At 41.2% G+C, this 23,267-nt stretch overlaps 1 protein-coding gene across 11 annotated transcripts in view; it reads right to left on the bottom strand.

Moving 5' to 3' along the window:
* The window catches only part of CALD1 (caldesmon 1), a 183,293-nt gene extending 167,552 nt beyond the window's left edge, over positions 1-15,741 (bottom strand). For all 11 annotated transcript variants that reach the window (XM_070513818.1, XM_070513842.1, XM_070513843.1 and 8 more), the window contains exon 1: positions 15,240-15,741. The gene's annotated coding sequence lies outside the window, so the exon portion shown is untranslated. The remainder of the gene's footprint in view (positions 1-15,239) is intronic.
* Between the last annotated feature and the right edge of the window lie 7,526 nt (positions 15,742-23,267).

The raw sequence follows: 23,267 nt of genomic DNA, 5'->3' as shown, positions 1-23,267 counted from the left end.
TATATATTTGACTATAGATATTATAATCACAGACATTACAAAGCATAGCACTTTCACATGTGTGATCTCGTGTTACAAATTTAAATGCTGATGAAAGAAAATTTTAGTGAATCTGAACGTGACAAGACTCTAAGATCTGCAGTTGTTCACTATGTGCTTTGGTTTCAGGTAAAGCTTATAAAAAACTTTTCTGACTACATCAGACAAATGCTCAAATTGGATGGTAATCTGTCTTAACCATCCTTTTTCAGCACCTTGGGGTTTCAGATTGGCTCCAAACAGGATGATTGTCAATATTGCTTGTAAAGATGAGTATGGAGAGGAATATGCTTGCCCCAGAAGCCTAACAAAAGGAAAAAAGGAAGAGTTTAAACTGGGGTTGAGGCAGCCCCAGAAGAAGGAGCCAGCCGAAGCTGTCGTGCATGGAATTTTTGGAAACTTCAAATTCCAGACTTTGAATCTAGAGTTTCCTTCATGAATAGATGACTTACATCTTCCCCAGAAACCAACCAGCAAAAGTCTTCATGTTTCAAAGGAAAAAGAAAAGAAAACCATGTCTTAAAGACACTTTTGCACCTGAAGTGCCTTTTATATTAAAGATCTCATCGCTCCCTACCTGGGTGTTATAGAGAAGCGAAACTGTTACTGTCCGTTTGTAATTAGGAAGCTTGAGGCACAAGGAGTCTGTTCAAAGTCACGCAGGTTACCAGCTGTGGACATGAGGCAAGAACTGGGGCTACTTTTCTATGAGACTGCCACCTGGAACCTGAGGCCCCCACAAAATACAAGAGCCAAAATATCAAAACTTAAACCTCAATGCAAACACTCTCGGGAAAAAGAATTAGCAAGCTAGAAACTACTCCCAATGGAAAGAGTAATTGTTTTATTTTAACAGCATATCTAAGAGCAGAAATATGGAAAGTGTGAAAGTTAAAAAAAACCTCTCCTACACTTCCTATTTCCTATTTACTCAAACACAGGTGGGCCAACAGTTCCAGGCTGGCTGATATAATCGCTCTATCCAGTTTTGCTGCAATAGAGAGCTTGTCGAGTAGATATTTCCATTTCACCATTGCCATAACTATATACGTACCCTGCAGAATGTGGTCGAAGTATTTTGATTTTTACTTTGTTATTATCAATCTTTTTTAAAAGATACATTTGAGCAAGAAAGACATAAGGCCATCATGGCTAAAGCTTGCGGCTGCCCAACAGCAATAGAACATTTCCAACTGTATAAATCTCAACAGGAGAAGAAACAAAAAATAGGAGAAGGGGGGAGAAGGAAGGAGAAGAGAAGAGAAGGATGGAGAAAAAGAAGGAGTGGGGGAGGAGGGATAGGAAGGAAAGAAGGAAGGAGAGAACTTTACCAGAATCCTTATTGCCTTCCATAAAGTATGTTCTTTCACTGCTTTTTCCCTCCCTCATTAATTTTTAGGGTGCTTGAAAAAAGGAGAGAAAGAAAATTATGTTCCCAATTCTAAAATAAGTAAATAAATAAACAAAAAGGACAAGAACAACTTTTTCCAGCTGATACAGTGCTATACTGTCAAGTATTTCAGATATCTATGGATTGGTTTCCAGTAATTTGCAAGAGGAAAATGTCCTGCCTTTCTCATTTTAGAGTCAAGAAGGAGCTTCAGGCCTTCCTTGCATGACCCTGATTGATAATTGAAGTGATTTTTCAGAATGACTGTGAGTTGCAGATGATTGAATCATAAAAGAACAACATCTGAAAGGGATTTAAGTCAATGTTTATTCTTTTTGCCTCAAAGTTCATTTCTACTTATGTTAAACCTTTAGCAACCGTTGGTAGGCCTTTGGCATATATTACTTTAGAGTATAAAACAATCCGGATTACTGAAGCCATAATGGAAGCAGCGCACAGGTAGCTTTGACTCTCATTTTCTTTCTATTTTTTAGGCCATATATTTTCAACTTTAAGTGTACACATGTACACATACGGGAGACGCTTCCTGTAAGATCCCAGAAACATATGCCAAACACGTCTACATGATAGTTTTAGGCACGGCTGCTTACATGGTGTAGAGATTGTTCTAGTCTCTGAGCAGAGGTGCTGACGTGGTGGACAGTCCAGCAAGGGAGCATCTGAGACGCAAAGCAGCTTATAACATTTGGTGGTGGTGGTTGTGCATGCGTGTGTGTGTGTGTGTTCAGCTCAGTCTCAGAAATGCAAGGAGTCTGTCCTGTGTGTACTAAGGCAGACAAATGTGGGTTCCCTGATGCAGTCACGATTGTACAGAAACCAAGGGAGGGAAGAGAGAAGAGGACCTCAAGTGCAGAGACAAGAGCGAGAGCTGAGTAGAGGCACGAGAAGAACTGAAGAGAGGAGAGGGGAAAACAGAAACTCACACTGACAGAAGTACATAAAGCTTCTTGGAGTGGGAATAAAAGGAAGAATGAGAACATAAAAGTTTTGTTTTTTTTAAAAAAAAGAAAGGTACAGAAACAGAGGGAGTGGCTGCTATGAGACATCGGGAGGGCAGAGAACTACGCTGTGGGTAGGATGACCATCCGTCCATTTGCCCAGAACAGTCCCCATTTAGGGCTGTTAATTTAGGGAAATTTTTAATAGCTCCTCTTTTTGCTCTCAAAAGTGTCCTGGTTTGGATAATAAATGATAGAGTCACTCTCTCTATAGACCACCTCCAACCTAACGCTGAGAGTAGCCATAAGCAGGACCAAACACAGGACGTGGACACCCAGAAGGGCTTTAAGAAAGGGCAGAGGGAAACAGTGACTGAAGAAAAAGGGGAAAAGGAGACAAGGTACAATGGGGGGCAATTTGTAACCAGCCAGGCCAAACACAGATAAAGTTAGGAGGGCCAGTGAGGGGGAAAGTGTATGAAAATGGAAGGATGGATGGAGAAGAGACAGAAGAAAACAAAGACAAGAGACAAATGATTCAGAGCACAACCACGTGAAGGCTTCTAATATTTCCCCCACATGTGGGGATTAGTGGCTGTGATCAGCACGTATAAAAATGACTGAAAATGGCCATCCTTAGTTTCCACCATGCAGAGGCAAGCACAAAATCCCATTGGTTGCTGCCTCCCCAGCGGGCTGCTCCAAAGCTACTCACCTCCTCCTTACACTCTGCCTCTCAGACTTGCAGGCAGCCTTGGCCAAGCCTTCCCACCAAGCCCCCTCCCCCGCTTCTGATGGCTGCATACCAGACCGCCTGCCACCGTGGTTTCACAGGCTTCCACAGATAGGCCACAGAATGCGAAGCTGCACTTCAGTGCGTCATTTCAGAGACCTCTTTTGACTTTTTACTGGATCAGAATTTTGTAATGAAAGGCAGAAAGTAAATGTCAAGGGCAAGTTCAAAAGGCCAAGTGATTTCTAGCTAAGCATTCTCTAGACCCATTGGGAGAAGGATGACCACTAGCAACAGGGTCGTTGGTACTTAGAGTGTCAGAAAATATGCCATATGAATTTCTAACCACCATTTTGAATTGCAGCATATTATGGGTTCAATTGCATCTCCCTCAAAATTCTTATATTGAAGTCCTAACCTCCAGTAATTCAGAATGTGATCTTATTTGGAGACAGGGTCTTTACAGAGGTAATCAAATTAAAATGAGGTCATTAGAATGGGCCTAATTCAATATGACTGGCATCTTTATAAGAAAAGGAAATTTAGATACAGACACACATACAAAAAGAATGCTATGTGAGCATGAAGACAGCCATCTACAAGCCAAGGGGAGAGGCCTGGAAAAGACCCTTCCCTTATAGCCCTCAGAAGGGACTAATCCTGCCAACACCTTGACCTTGGACTTCTAGCTTCCAGAAGTGTGAGACAATAAATTTCTGTTTTTACCCACTTGGTGGTACTTTGTTACAGCAGCCCTAGGAAACTCATATCCCAGATGCAGTCTGGTCAAAGATGAGAGTTAAAAGAAGTTGACCAGACTTCTATAGTTTTTTCATTTCCCTGAGAAGACTAAGTAATGCTACTTTGAGTTATCTGAAAGAGCGGATGCTCCCTACAGCAAGATGGTACTGGCTGACACTGAATAAATAATTTCAACTGCTCATGCCTCAGTTTCTCCCTCCAGGAAGTTGGTTAGAGGGCATGTGTTCTGAAATCCCCACTGTGACTGCTTGTTAAGGCAAAGAGTGATCACATGAATATTCTGAGTTTGGGACAGGAAGGTCAAACTTAAGTGTGGAGCCTTACTAATGAATACTGTGTTTGAGAACAGCTGGCAAGGCGAGTGGACTGTAACTCCTTTAGTCAACCACTGCAGAGAGATAGACAATTCCCCCCCTGACCTCACAGAATCAGCTCTGCCTTGGTGTTTTGAGTATCTAGTTTGACATAATCAAACACCAAAACAGCTTGATGTATTTGGACAAAGAGTTTAATCCTTCAGCACATAATTCTAGAACATCTCCGATTGAGTTGGGGAGAAAGGGTGTAACCTCCTTCTTAAACAATCTCTGCCACCAGGAAAGGAGAACACAAAAGTTCTTCTGAAGCCTTCTTCTTCTTCTTTTTAACTAGGGTAGGCCTAGATTCTCCTCCTGTCTGAGTCTCAGTTGAATAATTTCTCAAGTCGGTAGTGAAAGAAATGGTGTTTAGCCCTGCTTCCTTATATGGCAGGGAATGACATTGTGCTTGTCTATTTGAACTGCACTGTGGCTCTCTGACAAGTTATAATGATTGGTTATGGAAACCTCCTGCTCTGGTTTCCATCGCCTTCCTGAGGAAAGACACAGAACAGACAGCAGTAGAGAAATGGAAAGAGAATGGAGTCAGGGAGTGGCATTGAATCCAGCTCTGCCATTTGCCGGGTGTGTGACTTTGGGCAATTATTTAATTTACTTGACTGCCCTGAGGTCGTCATCTTCAACTAGAACAGTGCCTGTCACATAGCAAGTATGCCAGCAAGGTAGTTGAATGAGCTGGCTTATCTTCTCCACCATCTCTAACCTATGAGGGCTCGGAACAACTATCAATCCATTTCTAGGGGCTCTCCCTCCCAAGTTCAGTACTTTTTCTCTGGATAAATCTCAATCATCTCTCTCTCTCCTCTCTCCCTTCTCTCTTCTCCTCTTCTGCCCTCTCCCCTCTCTTCTTCTGCCCTTTCTCCCTTTCTCATTCCGGGTCTAAGACACTGAACACCTACAAAACAATCCAGCCTCAGGAATAATAAAACCCTTTAGCCATACTACAGCCTATTTAGAATGTTAAAGGCAGCACAGATGCAATGGTAAGGGCACAGGAGAAAACTGTGGTTGAAAGGGATGGTGGAGGTTTTCTGCTTCTGCAGAGCAGAGTGGTCCCAGCTCCAGAGAGAGACAGATGTAGTTAGAAATTCCTTATGCAACCCTGAAATAGAGTTTCCTATGACTGGGAACCATTGGCCCTGGTCCTACCTCCTGGAGAACCTAACGTGAAGGAAGCTGGTTCCTTTCACTCCATCTACATGATGGCCATGGAGTAGGCAACTTGAGAGAGTGTGTGGCTAAGGGCGTAGGGACTAAGGGAACGCCATCCTACAGAGCGCCTCCACAGGAAGTCACAGCTGATGGCCAGTGATTTTTAATTCAGTGCCTATCACGTGCAAAGCAGTTTAGAGATATTTTTTCCTAATCCTATGACAACCACAAAATGGAGGAATAATTATCTCCGTTTTATACGTGAAGAAATGGGCTAGAAAATGGTAAACTTGAGATTCAAACTCAAGTCCTCCTGATTCCAAAGTTTGTTCTCAAATAGTTCACACCTCCAGAGCTGCAGACAAAACAGGAGTCTCCAGCGACTGGAATAATTAGCAACAGGCTGCACAGTGTGGTGGCTGAGCATGTGGACTATGGAGCCAGACTGTCCAGATCTGAATCCTGGCTCTGCCACTTACTAGCTGTGTGATCTCAGATGTGTCACTTAACCTAATGGTAACTCTGTTTCCTCATCGGTAAAGTTGGTTGTTATGAAGATTATTTATTTTATTATCACATAGATCTCTATATGCTACTTAGCATGTGCCGGACACTGTTCTAAGCACTCGGTAATGAGATAATTAGAGAGGAATCCATGAGCTCAAATATGAACACCAGCTTCAGCTTTCTGATCAAGAAGAAATCCTGGACATTTATTCCTTTCCTGATTTAACTCACATATTAAGCACGTACTACATGTGGGGCAAGGCACTTTGTTAGGCTCAAGTCACAGAACTGAAAACCTCACAGGTCCCTGTTTTCCTGGTGCTTATGTTCTAGGAGCATAAGAAATAAACACATAAATATGCAATCATAAGCACACATTTTGAATACGCATGCAACTAATTTCAGAGGCCGTGTAGAGGCTAATTCGACCAACTTGATATGTTTGGGTCAGTGGTGTGCTAGCAAATGTTTGACAACAAGCTTTGGGGGTATGTGAGGGGAGGGCAGGGGAGTCTGATTTGCAGCATTTGCTGATTTCTGTGGTGTAAATACTCCCATCATGGCTGATCTCAGGCTCCCAACTGACATCAGTGAATGAAGAATTGGAAGAGAAACTGTTGCACAGCATTATACAGTATTTCCATCATGCAGATATAATAGATGTAACTAACCTCAAGAGCACAGGTAATAGTAAAACATAGTAAAACAATTAGGAAGGGATGAGTTTTGAGTCTTTATTACCTTGGTTTTTAATAAATTTATTTAATTGTAAGCTAATATAATTTAATTTTAATAATGGCCATGTTTAACAACTCGTTCTCAAAATCCTGAAAATTTAACAATTGCCTTTTGAGAGCCAGTAGGAGCTGGTTCACACACACTGCTGTTGAGCGTGCATGGAAAAGGGGGACAGTGTCGGGGGGAAAGGGAGACTGAGTCAGGGTGTTGTCATTAACGCAGATGTGGGTCCTAACTTAATTCCTTTTCAGCTGCTCCTCTCCAGCAAGCCCTGCTTTCATGTATACAATGGAAGCACCGCTCTGTAAACTAAACAGCATCGGTACAAATATAGTAACAATTCTAGCATTCTTATTGGACTAGGTCGTTCAGCAGAGATACTTTTAGCTCTCTAATCCTTAGTGAATATAATTGATGTGCTTGGTGTCTGAATATGGTAGACTCTTCTGCGCAATACAGAGGATACAACTCCTGACTGTTGAGTAAGGGAAGACCCTAGAGATGGATTTTCTGTCCCTCTACAAAAAGCAAGTGATTCCCCCGTCCATGCTCCCCAGGTCTGTTGTCTTATAGGGCTCACATGCTTCTGGAAGGGCCGCCCAGGGAAGCATCCAAGCCAGAGGCTGCGATGGCCTCAGCCTCAGAGGAAATGTGGGGTGAGGGCAGAGGAAGATTCTCCCGTCTTCCCGCGCAGGATTTGTACATTCCTTCCCACAAAGCGGAGGACAGAGAAAACATCTTTTGTTTTTCCTGGTAAGTTAGATAGCTAAAGTAACCAATCTTCAAAACATCCTAAGGACAGAAATACTTACAGAGAAAAATTCTCCTCACTTCACCCCTCCCCCCGAGCCCGAATTTCACTTCGTAATGGTGGCTGGAACAGGAAGTGGAAATACCATGAGAAATTTTATTCTTGCCACATTTATAATGCTTTACCAGAGCAAACTCTGGAAATCTCATCAGAAAGGTTGACCTTACAGGGTTGATAGCTTTGTGCCCAAACCCAGAGTATGGGAAGCTGAAGGAATTTTCAGATAAGCATTCTAGCTCTTCTGGAGAGACTCTTCGGCAAAACTGATTATTTGGAGGATACGGCTGTAATTTTTAGAAAGAAATCTAAACAGCTAGGCTTCTGAGGAATAAGTAACTCCATACATTTACTATAAATTATTTTAAGCAGTACAGAAGTGTTTCTGAGTGTCAAGGTGTTTTAGCAGAATCACCAGGGAGTTTTTACAGACTTACAGACGCTGGACCCACTCTAGACCCACTGAATCAGAATCTCCAGGGATGGGTCTCAGGGATGTCTGTTTGCAAAAAGCCCTACAGTTGATTCTGTTTAAGACACTGATTAGGATCTACTGGAATTTCGGCAAATTGGGCTGCATTGTATAATCCAAATCTGTGAACTTTTAAAACGGCACACTCTCTCTTGCTATCAGGAGAAGCAATCTCATAAAGTGAACAAGTTAACACCCTGGGACTTAGGAGCTGTGTGCTCTGGGACCACCTTTGTCACTAATTCACTCGGTGACCTCAGTCAAGTCACTTGGTTTGTTCTTTCATTCAATAGGTATTTACTGGGCTTCTGTGATGTGGCAGGCACTGGGTATACAATATGAGAAAAATAGATGTTTCCTGCCTTCATGAGTCTTACTGACATTAATCAAAGAAACGTACAAATACCTGTATAATTTTATTTAGCGTGGCCAGGCTTTTGTTTCTTATCCAGGAAATGAAAAGTAGATCACAGGTTCATTTTTTAAAAGAATTTCTTCTTAAGATCCCAAATTTCTTGCCACAAACTTCCCACACACAATATAATTGTATGTTTTAGGTCCACTGATTGAGAAAACACAATACCAAAAGCTACTATGAATTCAACAACTATTTTAAATAAATTAACATTTTATCATCATAATGCATCTATTTAATTAGAAAAAGAGTACCATGTATTGTGTAAGATGTATTATGTACTCAGTTTGCCAAAAACATTTGCTGCATATATGGATTTGTTTACCTCTTACAATAACTTTGTGGCCTCCCTGGGATCCAAGGTACAGAGGTTAGGAACCTACAGACTATATCAATGATGAGAAATACATGGTACTTGAGTACCAATGGCCCTTTTCTTCCACAACGGACATCAGTATCAATGATAGCATTTTGTGCCCCCATTGAGGTCTTAGACTCAGCCTCAGAATCCTTCTCAACACAGTGTTCCAGATGGTCACTACCAATTGTTTGGAGCTGGCAAATAGATGAAAAATTATTTGCATTCCATGAGCTAAATGACCCCTAAGGCTCTGCCAGCTTAAAAAATCTATGAATCTATGTATTCAGTTCTGCTGCCTTGAGAGCCTTCTCCTCTGCTCTCCTCTTCAAATATTTGAAGACATTCATGTGGCCCCTACATTTTCTTTGCTTTGGAATAAACAGCTCCAGATCCCTTATCTGTTGCTCATATTCTGTTCTTCGGCCTCCCCCTGGCCTTTGACCCTCATCCCTGGAAGCATATTTGTCAATGCCTCTCTGCAGAACTAACCCAGAAGAGAGCACGTTCTTTTATTACTCCCCTTGACAGGCATCGAGACAGGTGTTCAGCGAATGAAAGATTACATTGCAAACATTGCTGAGAACTGAAACATCCACTGATTAAGAGTACACCAGCTTTTATGCAGTAAGCTTATTAAGTGTTGTGATTTACATCGAGATAGAGTTTTTATTTATTAAATTTATTAAATAATTATTTATTGACTTTTAAAGATTGCCTTAGTTTGGGGGGAGCCATATTATACCTATGACTCGTATGAAGCTTCTTGCCAAGAAAACACTCGAGTGTTTTTCTTTAGAATCTTTCTAAAATGGATAATTCTTATCTTTTCAATGATCAGTGGTGCAAGCTTCCAGGCTCACCTCCCTCAAGCTGGGTTCATCAGGCCGTGCCCAAGTGGACACCAAGATCTACATGACCCTGACATTAGGGGTTTGCTTCTCTAAGAATTCAGTTATATGAAAATTCAAATTATATTCATGGACAGCTGTTGGACATTTCAGCTAATCTGCCTTCCATGCCTAACTTTCTCTTCTAACTAAAATTAACCACTGGGCTTTATTTACTTTTTTGCCTAGGGATCTGCTGCCAGACTCACTGGTAATTCATACATAGGTGTGCCAGTAACCTTTGATGTCTCCTCCTGCTAAGATTAGCTGAACCAATCATACCTCCTCTCTCAGAATTTGATCAGGAAGCACAGAAGGAACTTGTCAGTCTACAGAGGAACAGAAAGAAGCAGCCACCTGTGCTGCAGCTGAGTTACATTAATGCATTGATGGCAGCACATGGACCTCTGTGAGATCCTTTGACCCACCTTGATTCCAACCCCATCCTGTTTGGACCCTGGTTCTAACTTGGCTTCTGTTCTTGGATTTCCTTGTGATTCCATCCCTTTTTTATTCCACATGTATCTTATAATCCTGTCCCTTCACTTGAGCTACTGAAGCTTATTAACATAAGGCTCTATTTTTTCCGAGCACTGTGCCAAGTGCTCTCACAATATGTCACCATACCTGTCTTTATACTGCCTTGCTAAGCAAGCTCTTGGTTTTTAAACCTGTGCCTGACTTCTGATTTTTGCTGTTTCTCTTTTACTTACCTGGCTGTAATTCACGTGTTAGCCTATTGTAGTTTATACCCATTCTGGCTTAGACCCTCCGGACCCCAGTGGAACTAACGTCTTTGATGCTTCTGGCCCTTGGGCCCCTTAGGCCCTTTGCCCTGGTACTGCCCATCATTAGTACACAGGTGAAATCTGCCTACTTCCCCAGCTTGAGACAAGCGAGAGGGGATGTTACGTGTGGGTGTAAAAGGAACTGATTATATATTCCTACTTAATAGGTCCCTCTTCAAGTGAGATGATTTCCTTGCAGTCAAGTGCTTTCATCCTCATATTTACTAAACAACGCCAGAAGCCTCAGGAAACAATTAAAAAGCAATTTATCCTCAAGTTATCCATCCATCATTGATTTTTTTTTAAGAAAGAAAAGCCATGTACTAAAATGAGTACTTACTAAGAACACTCAATTCACTTAAAATATCCAAAAAAAAATATATATATATATATATTTATTTTCCTTCAACTATTCCCTTCCTGCTGCTTAGCAATCATTTTATTAAGCTCTCCGTGCTCTCTTAGTTTATGCTTAATAGCAGCCATTCCTAACTTGAGCCCCTACAAGCTCCCCGTAGAAAACTGCCTCTCTAGAGACGATCACCTTTTCCTTGAAAAGGAGGCATTATGAAGTTTTCTCCTTCTACGTATCTGCATATTTACACCATCCTTTCTTCCTTCCAAAGAATCTGGGAAACAAGAAAGGACACCTCCACTCATGTTCTGATCCTGTCCGCCCTTGTCTCCAATGGGAATCAAGACTTGACCTCACTCCCCATCCCACCTCCCCCAGCTTAAGGGCTCCTCAAAGGTTTCTCATCTGCCAGTCACAAAGGATACATTCACAAAGGACCTGAAGGGTTTATTTCGAGTTTTTATCAGGTTCTCAAAGGTGTCCACAACAACAACAGCACAGGGAAGAACAACTGACAGGGCCAACCCATCACCTCTTCCGCACAGCCCACAGTCATCCTCTCCTTCTTGCCCTCCTCTCACATCACTCGCCCACCACCAGCCAGTCATGAGTTTGGGGGTGAAAATCAGGGTGGCTCTTGACCACAGAAATTGCTTTAACATCTACTCTGTTTGCTCTAACTTTTCTCCTTCTGGCTAAAAACATGCAGAGGCTTTCCCCTGTCTCAAACATATCTAGGCTTGACCCTTCTGCTGTTCTCTGGGTCTCATCCTAGAGCTGGGTCACTGTGAATTGTTGATACTGGATCAGGAAGACCTCATGTTTGGCTTGGGGATGCAGGAGCTAGGGAAGCAGGTAGAGGTGGAGAACGGGGGGTAGGGAATTTAGCGATGCCACCAGGGGTCGGTTACAGGAGAGCTAGCTGGGGATACTAAAGACTGAGGCAAACAGAGGTGAGAGGCCGGATACATGGAGCGGTCTGGTCTCAATACCAACAGGAACCACAGCCAGGTGCTCCTGATTACCTCACCCTCCCTACGAGGCCCAGGCTTGACATGCTGGGATTAGTTCCATGCTTTTGGCTGGAGGCAGAGAAGCTGCCTCATTTACTAAGGCCTTTCTGTTGTCAGCACCTTGTCATTGGTCTTCTGCTCAACTGGATCTTCAGATTTCCTGGTTCCTGGATATGGCCTCACACCACTAACAACTTGTCTTATTCTGCCTCCTGATACAGGTGTCCTCCTGGCCTCTGTTCATCAAAACCAAAATTTAGACAACATTGGGGTAGACCAGTATTCCCTGGATCCTGAGCTCAGGATTCCAGAAAGAACTAGGATCCAGAAGGTACCACTCAAGGGTCCTCAAATATGAGGGAGGAGCAGATAATTAAGGATACTAGGTAAGAAGTGGAGGATACCAGCCAAGATGAGCATAATGTCCAGAGGGCTCAAATAGCAGGCAGTTTGGAGTATAGGGTCTACAGAGAAGAGGGGCAAACAGCCTCATCTCATTTGGACACCTTAACCACTACGGGAGGTAGGAGAAGCGTAAGAATGCCCATTCCACAGATGAGGTCAAAGAGTTGAGGACTTCCTCAAAGGTCTGGCTGTTTAAATAGAGGAACCAGTGCTGGGACTGAGCTCTCATAGTGGGGCTCCCGAGTGAAGCCTTAGCTGCAAGCATCTCTTTAAATTACTCAACTACTCAGAACCTATGGGCATCTCTCCAGTAACAAACTTGGATTAGTGGATTAGCTGGACAGATGAAGGACTTTTGGTAAGGGGTTCTATTTTCAGGCTTTGAGAGAATTTACCCAGAAAACTCTTTTTCAAAGTCTGAAAATTCTTTGGCAGCATCTTTCTAACCTCCTCCTTAGTCCTACCATGCTATTCGCATACCACTTTGTCAGCATTTTCCCCTGCCACCCCCACTCCCACCCAATGGCCTCACCCCACCACGTTTCTGAGACATGTGATAGACTGCAGGCAGAACTCGGGGACTAGCTAATCCCTTGTCATGTCCATCTCTAAGTCACTCTTTTGTCTTGCTAGAAAGAATAACTAGTAACCATGCTACCAGGAAAATGACAACTGGAGAGAGCTACATGTGTTTTTAAGAAAAGGCCTTGTGAGGTGCATTTTACTCATCAGAACAGAGAACACCCAGGCAGGATTCTGGAACCTTCTGTGACTGGACCCAGCATCAACCTATTCTATCCAACCGAGAGCAGGAGTTCCTCAGGCCAGTCACAGGAGTCAATCAGCCTTGTCAGAATTGTTAATAGCCTGCGAGGGCCTGCTTTTACATATCTCATTTAAATCCGTTAAGCTGAGGTCCAAACCTGGTTCTCCTTCTCTGAACCATAATGCAAGAATTGTGTATTCTTTTAAAGCAATCTTTATTTGCTTTAAAATGCCTTATTTGCTTTAAAATTTGCTTATATGATCTAAATTTTTAAATTGCACATTCTATTGGCTTTGAACAATGGAAACAACCCAGCAAGTTACCAATGGATCAATCCATTGTGCCTTCCTTATGAGTGCAGAGACCAACTTTTTATTAGTGACTTTTTGCTCCGGACTTTTGCCATTGTATTTCTCTTTATGAACTGCTTTGAGTGAAACGAAAGTTCTTGTGGGGCAGTTTCCTTGTGCTCCATTTGCCCCCCTGTTTGGAGAGATGTGTTCCAGCTACTATTCAATAGGAGGAAGGTAGCACAAAGAGCTGCCTCAAGTTCAACATAAAGTAAAATATCCAGTCCCCTTGCTCCATCACCACAGAGAGTAGAACACTTAAAGCATTATTTGGAAAAATGTGTTTCTGTGGTTATCGGGGGGTGGGGAGCACACGAGGAGGAGAGGAGAGAGGGGTGGGAGCAAAGTTCGAACCTTCAGGGGTTTGGAGATGTTGGTTTCAAACTGGAATTTATCCTCAAATCCCAAGATTATAGATTTCCTTCCAAACTGCATTCCCAACATGGTTTAGAGAACGGTTGAAAAAGAAATTGCTCTCCATATTTTGATTGACATTAAAAACACTGTGAAAATAGTTTGGAACTTGATCTCTTCGAAGGAAGGACAATAATCAAACTATGGCTTTCGCCTGCAGCCTTTCTCTCACACTTACTCAGAACTGTTCCAGGAAAAGAAATTCACAGGGAATTCTGTTCTCATATATCACTGCTAGAAGGCGAGAGAGGCATTCTCAAGAATATTATCCCCAAATTTCTAAATACAAAGACAAAAGATTATTTAATGAATCCCAACACAGAACTCACTCCATGGAATAAAATCAAGTTGAGTCAGTCATTTGGAGCTGGAAACCTTTAATATCCGAGATTATGAAAAAATGATCAGATTTGCCCTTCTTGCCACATTCCACCTAGTCTTCTCTTATAGTCTAGCCATACATGTCTGGTTTCGCCAAACACATTAGAAGGATTTGCTATCTCAGTTTACAAGTCCGTCTGCATAGCCCTGTTAACAGAAGAGATCTATGAATACCAAGTACTTTGTTCTCATCTACTTTTTTTGACCATGTATTGCACCGCACTAAAATTCCCCCGCCCTTTACAATCAGCTCTTTCTAAAAGGAATTCCAGGCTACTACCAACTAGCTGCCTTGTCCTACTGTTTAAGATGCCCAAATATGTCCGACTAACTTGAAATAAAAGCCTGTTTCCTCCCTTTCTGGAACACGCTTCCAACCTACATCTTCTCTAATTCTCTAGTCACACTCAAGTACATTTTTCAAACAGAAAATGAGATTTCTTAAAAAACAGTTTGGTAGGTTGTTAAATTTGGTTTCTAAATACACACCCACTAGCACATGCATTCTCTCATTATTAGGCTTTATAGGAAACAGATCATGGTAGGCATCTTCTGTCTTAGCAAATATCAAACCAGTTATATTCACCCAATCAGAGCTAAATGCCGATGCTCTTTCCACCTTTGACTTTATTTCCTTGCAGCTCTAGAAGTCTAGTCTTAAATACTGGTAGCAGAATAAAATGTAAATGCTTTTGGTTAAAAATCATCATCTTTATGGCTTCTCATCAACCTGAAACTTATTGTTGTTTTTACAGCAAAACCTTCTTAAATCTCTGATAATAAAAGATGCAGGAGAGATCGCTGGTGTGAGCAGACTGGCACAGCACGCCTACTGACACTGGCCTGTACCGCCCAGGTATGATCCCCATTGCGCTCCTAAACAAAAGGCGATCCTGATCAGAGTCACCGGTACTCCCTGAATATAAGCCTCTCTGTGATCTCTCCTCTCGTCCCGACTCTAAGAACAAAACTTGAAATCTCATCCTGTTTGTCTTCCGGGAACATCTGCAGGGCAGCGAAGCCCAGTCTGGCTCTGAGCATTTGCATGGTTTAGTGGCTTTTACAATCTTGCATCTCCAGCTACCCTGGCCAGGAATGTTGACTGGAACCCAGAGAAAGTCCCCATACTCTGCGGAAGCGGTGAAAAGAAAACCCTCTGTGCCTTACCTCGTAGGCTGTAACTTCGTCCCCGGGACTAAGTCAGAAAGGAAGGACTGATTTCTTTAAGCAGGAGCACAGCAAGAGGGCAGGCAGGCAGGCAGCCTAATACACACTGCTCTATTCAATAAAACTCCAGACCGCCCTTCCTTAGCCCCTCCCAGAAGTCCATGCTAAGTGAACACATATCTCCTATGTTTACAGTCGGCCTTCGGTGGTATGCATTGTCCTGTCGTTTTTCTAATAGGCAGCCAATGACGACACCCCGGCCGAGGTGGATGCAGCCTGCCTGTGGAGATGCCTGTCATTCCCTAGGCATGCTCAGGAAGTCACTCATCAGAAAAACCAAGACCTAAAAAGCTCTGAAACTGCGTGCAGGCTGCCAAAACCAGCCTGCTACATGCCCTTTTTTGGTTATCCTTAGCAGGGCCTCTGGAAGTGAATCCATTGTCAGGAACAATCATAAGAAATGTTAATCTTGGAGCAAGGGGCTGTCTTGTAGAACACAAATGGAACTTTAAAAAGAAAGCACCGTTTATGAAACTAAAAGTTAACAGTGCGTAAGTTTATTGGGGTGGGGGAGGGGAAGGTTTTTTAACTGAGGGAGCCTTAATAGTGTATTTCTTTTAAAAGTAGCTGTAGATACAAAATAAAATTAAATTATTATGTAATTTTAAAGCCCGAAATGGCCAGGACCCAGGTCTGGTGTACGTTGTAACCTGAAAGAGGCACAGCCTCTTAAAATATGTCTCCACGTGTTATAAAAACAACCCACAAAAAAAAGCTTAGGTCTTTTTTAGAAGGTTAACATTCTCCAGAATAAGCATAGGGCCAGAAATCCAGCTGGGCAGGGTCCTACGGGTCTCGTATCCTCGTTGGTTTTCTATGTCCCCTCCCTCTCTCTCTCCTCTTTATTTCTTCAGATTTAGCAACAGGCAGATACTGCTAGAAATTGTGGACGAGAGAGAGGGAGTGAAGAGACCTAGCACCTGCTTTGGGGCTGATGCAGACGGATGCATATGCCCACAGAGATGGCACTGATGGTCTAGTGACTTCTTAAAAGTACTCCAACCAACTCTTCATTGGTAGGATGAGTGCTATGAGCGGGTCAGAATTAAGAGATGCTGAATTAGAATGAAGTTAACTAGCCCATGTGCATATAATCTCTAGTCTTGTACTTTCAATATAGAATTCACTCAATTAGTCAATCTCTACTTAATTCAACAACAAAAAATTGTTTTTGAGCACTTACTATCTGTCAGGCCTAGGGCTAGGTGCTAGATTTATGTCAATAATTTGTAGGTGTTTGGAGACTGTTTCATCACTGACCAAGTGTTAAAATATTTTCCCTGGGTAATTACAAGTCCAGAAGCTTGGTGTTCAAAAATCTAAGGTTTTACTGTATAAGCCTTTCCTTATTGATGACGATTTGACTTAAAAATGATCTCTACTTAGGAAAAAGTCCCTGCCTTTGTGCTTCATTCAGAAGACTTGGGAAGTAATTGATCCACATGGATGGTTCCTTCTCCAGCCTTCCAGCATTAACTAGTACCCAGAGGCATCTGTATCAACACAGTACTCATCTCTTTCTTGAGAAGGCTACCCTCATCCCGTCTTTCTAACTGCCACTGCAGCACAGCCTAAAAAAGCTACAAGGAAGGCTGCCAGGCAGAGGGAGAGGTGAGCTTCAGGCATCCCAAGTTAGAACTCAGAATGCACTTTCCCAAGGAAACAGAATAAATAGTGGCTGGTGGGAATAGTACAGTCAATGCTGCATTTCAAGTCCGCCGTGGCTCAACCAGGCGATTGTGGAACACCACCGTTTATAATATGGTTCCTCTGGGAAAATATTTTCTGATCCCAAATAAATGATTTGGAAATAAACTTTTGGAACACAACTAGTTTTGCTGCTGGGGACGTCCCGTATCTGGACAGGTAGTAAAGATAGAATAATACTTCCTAGTCTGGTAAACTGCTAAGCTTGAAGACACTGTAAAGCAGAGATTAGTGAGTTCTGAAAACAATTCAATCAGAGATGTCCATGTGAAGATATGACCTGTTTCCAGAGATGTTTGCGGCTCATGATCTCCAGAATGGTCCATATGGCAGGGAGGTCTTTTTTAATGCACTGTTTTCCATGGCCACTGCCAATTATATCCTAAGCAGCCTTCTCGGCTTGTATGAGTAATGCCCTTTGGTTGAACAGCATCAGGGCATAATTTGCAATCTATGAATAAAATAAGTACCAGCTTCCCAAAGGAAACAAAAGTTGTGGCACAAATGGGGAAAATATTATCAGCAGGAAACATGGAAAGGACATATGTTTTGCACGGTTTTTAGAAGATAAATGGCTAAATATTTTGGGATTATGTCTTTAGAAAAGAGAAGTATGTTTCCCTAGATAAATTCTGAATCCCTCACATACAGGCTACAGTGGCTGAGCAACCATTCAGCCTATTCTGTGCAGTTGAAAATAGACGTATTGTGGAGGAACTATATATTTGGAAAAATAATTTAACAAGTTTCATGTATTATATACCACAATATAGAAGAATTCTTTTTTCATTGTCTTTTTACTTTTTTCTTAAATAAGCAGGAATAAAAAAGAAAGGAAAGTGAATAAAAAGAAAGAAAAAAGGTAGATGTTGCCAATCTCTGCCATGGGAAACTTTACTTTCATAATATTTACTTTTCCCAGAAGTCTTTTGTAAACAACACTAAAAATACACAGAATTTATATCCAAAATTTCTGCAGAATATGTTTCCCACTTGGATCATCCCAGATAAAGAACACCTGTCTAGCATAGGATATATCTACCTAATCATACCAGAAGAAATCTAAAGAAACATTTGGAAACATCTGGATGATTTGTTGCATTTTTTTCAGTTCTGAGTATTTTCAATCATGTAGATCAGGAGTGAGCAACTATAATTTGCTTGTGTGTGAATTTGTGAAGAGTAAAAGTAGGCCACAATTTTTCATTCAGAATTAAAATCACTTCATTTCGTTCCACAAAAAATATACATTCTTCCAGCTTAACATACCTACTTTATTGAATAGAACAGCTATTTCAAACATTTTAAAAGGCAGAAGAACAACCATCCTCACCACAACACCCCTTCTTTTACTCAAATGAAATATTTCCAGAAACTCAGGGTTTATAAAACAATAAAATCAGACTGGTAGAATGTTGATAGAAAAATTGAACAACAAAGACAGTACATAAAAAAAGAGAATTAGGCTAAGTACACTTATGAATCGAGCTGAAAAAACTTAGCATATTGAATCCAATAGTGTAAAAACAAAGACAAGGCCAATGCAGAGATCGTCAAAATCTGAAAATCTATTGATATATTATAGTACATTAGCAGTTTAAGAGTACGAAAAGAAATAGTAGAAAAAAGAAAAGGGAAAGATCATCTCAATAGATAAAGAAAAATACTTGGTAAAATTAGTAATCACTTATAGAAAATAAAAAGCCTTTGAAAAGCTAGCAATAGAATCTTTACAAGCATAATGAGAGACATTTACTAGAAATCTACAGCAAACATCATGCTTAATGATGAAATGTTAAAACTATTCCCATTGCAAACAATGAAAAGACAAAGATGACTCCCATCTCTTCCACAATTAAAAAATGGGCTGGCGGTCCTAACCAAGACAAAAAAAAAGGAAAATAAAGAAACAAGAGCTATTGGATTTAGAAAGAAAAATGTGTCTTTATTAGCTATGATATGATTATGTGTGTAGAAAATTCAAGAGAATCTACAAACATATTCGAATTAATAGAAGAGTTTAGCAAAATTATTGGAATCAAGTTCAGTGTACAAAAATCCAGGGCCGGCTCCGTGGCTGAGTGGTTAAATTCTTGTGCTCCACTTCTGCGGCCCAGGGTTCGGATCCTGGGCATGGACATGGCACCGCTCATTAGGCCATGTTGAGGCTGCGTCCCACATGTCACAGCTAGAAGGACCCATAACTAAAATATACAACTATGTACACGGGGGATTTGGGGAGAAAACAAAAAAAGCAGGGAAAAAAAAAGATTGGCAACAGTTGTTAGCTCAGGTGCCAATCTTTAAAAAAAAAAAAATCCAGAGTACCTATAACCAGCCATCTCTAATTTTAATATATAATGGAAAAATACACTATTCATAGTAATAACAAAAATGTGCATTGCCTGGAAATAAATGAAATAAAATATGTGCAAGAAAATTATAAAACTGGATTTAAGGACATAAAAGGTCTGCGTAAATGGTGAGTCAGATTACTTTTATGAATGGAAAAGCTCAAAATTACAAAGACGTAAATTCTGAAATTAACCTACGCATTTATTATTCCAACTAAAATCCCTAAATGATATATTCTGTAGAACTTGACAAAACAATCCTAAAATTCAGATGGAAAAGTAAAGATCCAGAAATAAGTACTGAGATTTTTTTTTAGAGCAATTCTAATCAAGAGAAGTGTTCTTGGCCCAGGAACAGACAAATAGATCCACAGAATAAAGTAGAAAGCCCAGAAACAGCCCGAGCATATGTGGAAACTTTTAAAATAATGGCGGAAGCATCACAGATCAAGGAGAAAAAAGGGTGGACTATTCTATTAATGGTAAGGTTACAGTCGACTATGGGCAAACAAAATTAGATTCAAAATTCTCACCTTATGCTGAAAGAAACTAGGTTACAGGAAAATGATTAGGAAAAGTTGTAGGTGAATATTTTTGTGATAAGGGATAGAGGATTCTAAAATCATAAAAACAGAACCTACAAATGAGAAGACTGAAAAATTTGAGGATATGGTTAAACTTGCAGATCAAACGCCTGACACTCATCAGAAAGTCATGCATGAGACGCATGACTTTCTGCTCCTTCCCCAAACCTCACCAAATGATAGTAAAGAAATAAAAAATCATAAAGTAAATCCTACAAGACAAAGAGTCCTGGAAAGGAGTCAACACAGAGTGCAGATGTCAGCCAAATTTCAGAATATGGAAAATGCACGGATGGTGGGTAATTGACCTAACCGAGCTGAGAAACTGAACTCTGGCCCTGTGGACCGGAAGGCCTGCGGACAAGAAAGAAGCTGATTCAAGCCTCAGAACCAAGAAAAACTACAGATTTGGAAGCTCCCCCCCCCCACCAGGCACCCAATTTCTGAAGGTGAGGGGTGGAGCAGAACACAGGTTTGGTGGAAAATCTGAGTAAGGAACAGTTAGAAGCCCAGATAGCCTCCTCACACTCACACAACCAGGTAAACACTCTCAACCACACGGAAACTGGAAGCTTCTTCCGTGAAGAGAAGTGATGGCCTCCGAACGTCAGGCAAAGCAGCGGACAGGGAGGAGTCTGCGTACTGAAAACAAGCTTAAGTGAAAGTTTACTCAACAAACACTGAAACACCCCCTGTCTCCGCACTCTGCGGGGCTCCCAGGGCACTAGCAGTCAGGTTTGTACTCCGCAGAAAGGAAATTGGAGGATACCACTCCAGGGAAACTGGCATGCCCTTGGAAAAAAGATCTGCAGGCACAGACATTTGAGGGACCCCAGAAATGTCTGGCTCATTGCCCAAGGCCCTTTAGTGAACTCGTGCACAGGAACTTCCAACGAGCTTTTCAGCACCTCACTCTTAAATATGAACATCAAGTTAAGGAAAGGCTCTGAAAGCGAGATGGAAAAACAGTGGAAATAATGGAAAAAAGAAACTCAGAGGGAAGAGAGGCAGGGTGAGAAACGGAAGAAAGCTTCAAGAAAACTATAATTACCATATAACTTCGGGGAAACTATAATTACCATTCTCAGAGAGATAAGAGAAGATATTGTAGCCATGAAACTAGGGAGATGCTTTAAAAAGGCCCTTTCAGAGAATAGGAGAGAACTCATAAACGAAAAATATTATGGCAGAAATTTATAAAAATTCAATACAAGAAGTGGAAAATAAAGTTTAGAAAAAATCTTCCAGAAAAGTAGAAGGAAAAGACAAGATGGAAAAGAGGAGGGAAAAAGATAAGAATATTAGAGAATCAATCAGAACTCCAGTATCTGAGTGTTCCATAAAAAGGGCCAGAAAAAATGGTGGGAAGGAAATAATCAAAGAAAAATACATGAAAATTTCCCCAAACTGAAAGATACGAGTTTCCAGATTCACAGGGCCTACTGGGCGTCCAGTACAATGAATGAAAACATATTTCATTCTGAAGTTATCAAGTTCTTGAGGTTGTATGCTCCATCCAAAGGGGGGAAAAAGTTGGGGTTGAAACTAGAAACCAAGAAGGAAAACAAAGATCAAGAAATAGAGGATGCAAACCCACGACACAGGTGAAGGGTGGTCCCATGATGATGGTGAAAGAAAATTTTAGGATGATAGCTGGTCAAGAAAGCAACCAGTAGATATTAGAGCAGAGGACTCCAGAAAGGATGTTCTAAGGGAAAGTCAAATAGATTACCTGATCTGTCCTTGGGGAAAGCATTTGTGATAGTTACATAGAAAATAAGTAGATGTAAGATTGAGTTCATTATAATTTCAGGAAAGACTAAATGTTTGTATGAGACAGAAAAAGTGATCATTGTACACTATATAGTTCAACCATGAGAAAAATTTACACAGTCATAATAATGTAAATGGATTTTACCAAAACAATGATGATGTCATTAGTTTCAGAGGATAACGAGCAAGAACATGTTAGTAGGATGATTGTGGATAAGAGATCTAGACCTTCGTTTTGTTTAGCAGGAAATCAATAGCTAATAGCTACTATTGAAATTTTAATAAATAGTTGAATTAGCATATTATTTAGGAATACAAAAATAAATACCACAAAAAAAATCTCCCCCCAAATAGTTCATTCGTTCACTGAGTGAATATTTATTGAGTGTCTACCACATGCCAGGGCCTGTTCTAGGCGTTCTGAACAAATACATTTTGATGGAAGGAGACAGATAAACGCATGAACTAATACATAAGTGTATAATGTCAGGCAGTGGAAAGGGCTAAAAGAAAAAATAAGAAAGGGTAAAGAACTAGAGAAAATCAAGAAGTCCTCTCTAAGTGAGTAAAATGAAGGAGCAATGTGAGATGGATGAAGGAAGGGCATTCCCAACACCAAGCATAGCAGGTACACATTAAAGGGACAATGAAGATTTCAGAGTAACTGGGGAGGAGTGATCACCAACAGCAGATCAGATCATCCAGAGCCTTGTAGCCATGGTAAGAACTTTGGGTTTTGTTCTAAGATGGAAGGTCATTGAAGGAGTTTGAGCAGAGGGAAAAATCACTTTGGCTGTGATGTGTAGAATAGGCAGTGAGATTGGAAGAGGAGAAGCAGGAGGAAGCTATTGCCTCCTCATAGGCTGGAGGTGCTGGCTTGGACCAGGCCAGTTGTGGTTGTGGGGCTGAGAAAGTACTGAATTTTGGGTACATCAAGGCTCACTGATGGTTTGGATGAGGGATGTGAGAAAAAGAGAGGAATCAAGGATGTCTCCTTTTTTGGCCTGAATAACTGAGTGAATGATAGCGTTATTTAATAAAACGAGGACCCCTGAGGGAGGTGTAGATCTGCAAGGAAATATGGGAATCAATTAGACAGATTTTAGGCCTATTAAGATGACAAAAGCCATTCAAGTGGAAGTGCAGCTAGGTAGTGGGATATACAAATCTGGGAGAAGGATGAGGCTTGAGTACACATTTGAGAGTCATCCATTTATAGATAGTATTTTAAAACAGGAATAAGTTACCTGAGCGAGTGCAAACAGTGAAGAGAAGAGGTGTGGGGACTGACTTTCCAGCATTTAAAGCCCAGAAAAGGAGACTGCAAAGGAGTTCAGAGCCATTGCTTAGAGGGAGGGTCAATTATAGGAATGGGTGGGGTCAATGATGACTGCTTTTCTTAAAAGCCATATAGTATTATCTGACTTTAAAAATAATGCAGCTTGTGATAGATTAGAGTATTGTAGACAACATTCACTTCCTCTTTTAATGAGATTAAACATTCACATTTTTGCCACGTGTCTTGGCAGTGCCCTCAGTAGGTGGACTTA

Source organism: Equus asinus, chromosome 1, assembly GCF_041296235.1.
Source record: "Equus asinus isolate D_3611 breed Donkey chromosome 1, EquAss-T2T_v2, whole genome shotgun sequence".
Lineage (NCBI taxonomy): Eukaryota > Metazoa > Chordata > Mammalia > Perissodactyla > Equidae > Equus > Equus asinus.
The sequence above is the reverse complement of the archived record's forward strand: the minus strand, read 5'-3'. Positions and strand labels throughout refer to the sequence as shown.